The sequence below is a fragment of the Tenrec ecaudatus genome, chromosome 12 (genome assembly GCF_050624435.1).
Source record: "Tenrec ecaudatus isolate mTenEca1 chromosome 12, mTenEca1.hap1, whole genome shotgun sequence".
Classification (NCBI taxonomy): Eukaryota; Metazoa; Chordata; class Mammalia; order Afrosoricida; family Tenrecidae; genus Tenrec; species Tenrec ecaudatus.
The window spans coordinates 96,549,767-96,553,735 of NC_134541.1; positions in this window are offsets into that span (position 1 = coordinate 96,549,767).

Below are 3,969 nucleotides of genomic sequence, written 5' to 3' on the forward strand. Positions count from 1 at the left end.
GTGCCAAAGCCTGCTCTAGCAGTCATTGGCGAGTCCTGGGAAACCGCCCCCCCCCACCCACCCCGCGCAGCTCACCGGGTGTTAAGCGGACTCTTGGTCATTTCCAGTGGTGATGCCTCAAGGTGAAGCAACGTCTTGAGGTGAAGTGTTGAGATGTGTTTGAAAACGACGAGCTCTTGGGCGAGGCTGAGGTTTCACTGGATACTCGGCTGGATTAGTGGACACCCCCCATCCCCACACCACCCTGAGAAGCTCACAGAGGGATGCTGAGGATGCAAGGACATTCTATAACCCATGGTGGCCCTCAGTGACCTAGTTAACCATGGGATTCGTTGGCTACCGGACATGCGGGGGTTTACCAGCCTGGGAGGCTGATCTGGTACAGCAAGCACATGTCTGGGTTGTTGTGACTTGCATTGTATGCTTGTGGGCATCCACCTGGAGTCCTTAGGACAGCATTCCCACGGAAGTTTCTTGGTGGTTCCCTGTATTCGACACAAAGAAGTAGCTCATTTCCCAAAACTTTGTCTGGTGCTGCAGGACATTACAATGTGACGATCTGTAGCTTAATTTAGGGTAGGAGGAAAACATGTGTGCAGATTGAGAGCCTTTTCATGCTTGTTGACTTGTTGAATGCAAACCAGATTGATTTAAGCAAGCTTTTCCCATTGTGCCTTGAGATGGGGAAGCAAAGTTACACTGACCTGAGGCTGTTTGCGCATGCCTGGGTGAAAAGTCTATGAGGAATGTACGGCCGAGGCCACCCTAAAACAATGACACACTTCCCATTCCTTAGTCTCTAAATGACTTAGTATATTCTAAAGTACTAAATGAAAACCATTTTAGGAACTGAGTTAAAAGTCATAGCATGGGCTAAAAAGCAAGAGTGAAAACAGGATGATTGGTAATAGGTTTTTGTGTTTTGTTTTGTTTTAAAAGAAAAAAAAGAGAGAATAGTTTTGTCTTAAAGTAAAATGTCTGGTTGTGCCAAAATATAAAGGATAGTAAAGCCCAACTTGAGGGGATGTAGTAAGTTATAAAAAGTTTTTAAAAAAATAAACTTAATTTGCCTTAGTTTTCAATACCAGCAAATACTGCGTATGGTAAAAAGCAATGAGGTGTTTTAAAATCTTTACAGAGTAGATCAATGGTGGTGGATTATTCACAGGATAGTGAAAAAGGCTGGTAAACCACTTCACTGCAGAATGCCATCTGACTGATAATACCTTGTATTAAAAAAGGAGGGAGAATCATAGTCTTTAAAAAGGTATAAACAGAGTGGACTCCAAACCCTGTGTCATGGCAGGTTTATAATGCCAATCAGTTCAAGTAAATGTTAACTATTATGTGAAATATATTTGGCCAGATAGAGGAAGTGTTCCCCAAAACAAGACCAGATTGGGACCCTAATACCTCTGCAGGAGATAGGAGCCTCACCCAATACTGCTCAACACTATAAAAGGGTCTGAAAGATGCAGGGAAAAAAAGCCTACCAATTTGTCTAAAGTCACTAAGGTTAAACAGGGGCCTAAAGAAAGCCCTACTGCCTTTCTTGAAAGGCTGCAAGAGGCTTACCGGGTGTACACACCCATAGACCCCAGCGCCCCGGCTAATCAGGCGGCTCTTGTTATGCAGTTTGTAGCACAGTCAGCTCCTAATATTAGAAAAAAGTTGCAAAAATTAGAAGGCTTTGAGGGTAAATCTCTCTCTGAGCTCCTGCCGGTGGCCCAAAAAGTTTGTGACAACAGAGAAGATCCAGCTGAGGCAACCCGAGATCTTACTCAAAAAATGGCAAAGGTGCTTCTAGCAACAGAAGCCGGGGCCCGCCGCACCTGGAGCCACCACCCCCCCCCCCGCCAAAAAAAGAAAAAAGGAGATTTCGGCCAAACACAGCGAAGGCCCACCCAGCCGCGTTTAGGAAAGGATCAGTGTGCTGTGTTCAAGGAAGAAGGGCACTGGAAAAGCGAGTGCCCTAACCGAGGACAATGGAAACCCAAGAAACCCTCCATCCCTGTCTTAGTGGAGGAGCTGGAGTGACGGGGCCGGGGTTCAGCACACCCCCCACCCCCCTAAGCCCAGGGTAACTCTCATGGTGGAAAACAAACCAATCAATTTTTTAGTAAACACCGGAGCAACCCATTCAGTGCTCACCTCACCTATTGGCCCCCTCTCCAAGGACACTGCTAAAATTATTGGGGCCACGGGAAAAGTGAAGACATATCCATGGTCGTCAGCTAGAATTTCTAACCTGGGAAAAGGAACTGTGACTCACTCTTTCTTAGTCATTCCAGAATGTCCCACCCCCCTCCTGGGAGGAGACCTGCTCAGCAAGCTGAAGGCCACTATTTCCTTCAAAAAAGACTCCATGCAGGTACTAACGGGGGTCGGGGCCCTGCTGGTTTCGTTTCCAATTAAAGAAGATGAAGGATCTTAGCACAAGTAACTCCATTTTGATTTGGGAACTATGTTAAGTTCTTGAAACTTACCCTGTACCTACCCCCCCTCCCTTGAATAAAACCAGCATATTTTTACTAACAGCACGCTTGCTCAGTCAGCTTGCCCAACTTCTAGACGCTTGCTCAGCCAGTTTGCCCAACTCCCCCTCAACTCCCAGAAAATTTTAACAATTACTTCCTTTTCTTACAATCCCTTGTGTAAGCATAGTTATCCCCTTTTTTTCCCCTGTGCCTGTCAGAAAGGGGTATAAAAACACCACTCAAACTTCCCTCTGCGCGGCTTCAATAACTCAATGGCCTGAGTTGCCGATCCCACCCGCAAGCTTCTCAATAAAGCCTGCTTCTAAAACTTTCTTAATTGGATCTCTGGTTCTGTTTCGCTCCCAAATAAACCTTGCATTATGGTGTCGAGAACCTGGGATAGGTGTGTGGCTCCCCCCTCTTTTGGGGGTCCCCTGAGAGCCCCCCTATCTCCCCCAAATCTCCAGGACCTTCAGCTCTTGGATGCGTTCAACACCAACCTGCAGCTGCCCTGGTGAGTTCCCTTTTTTCTTTCCACTTCCCTCTATTCATCCAAGCTTGGTTTCGGTTTTTGAGCTCCGCCGGAGCCTTCCCATCCAAGAAGCTGCTGCGCCGGGAATTCTCCTTCCGTTGGCCCCAGGGGCCTTGGGCAGTGATTGTTCTTGAGACGTCTTGGCAATCCCTTCCCCACGTCTTTCACTGCTGTCCCAGCCAGGACTCACTTAGGGACACCTGAGTGACTCCTGCCTGGTCCTGCTCACCAGGAAAACCGAAACCTTGTTTTTGCTCACTCCCTCTCCCCCTTTCCGTGTGGCCTTTTACCTAATGCACTGGCATTCACTTTCTGAAGGTCCCACCACTGACAGGACTATTGGCAATAAGGCCTCGCGGCATTTGCCCCCTCCAGACTGGACTAACTCTCAGAGGATTAGCCTAGAGCTGTTTAACCTGGCTGTGTACTTCCTATTCACACCTCTGCAGTGTCTGTAAGCTGCATCTCTATGTCTTCTCCTCCCTCTTATTCTCACCATGGGCGCCGGGCGCCTCCCCCTCAGACTGGACTAACTCTCATAGAGTTAGCCTAGAACTGTTTTTACCTGGCTGTGTGTTTCCTATTCACACCTCTGCAGTGTCTGTAAGCTGAATCTCTTTATCTTACTCTCACCATGGGCACCGGGCAGTCCAAAATTGACCCATTGACTCCACTGGGATGTCTCTTAAAAAACTTCTCCAGCCTGGGGTACAGCCAGACCTTGTGAAAGAAAAAAACGTGTTTTTCTTTCCCAAGTTGCCTGGCCCAAGTATCAGCTCGATAACCAGTTGCGTTGGCCTCCGACTGGCACTTTCAATTTCAACGTTTCACAGGACCTGGACAGTTTCTGCAGGAGGACTGGTAAGGATTCTGAAGTCCCCTATGTGCAGGCTTTTTGAAGCTTGCGTTCCGCGCTCCCACCCCGAGCTCTGTAGCCACTGTTCCACCCACCAAATACTG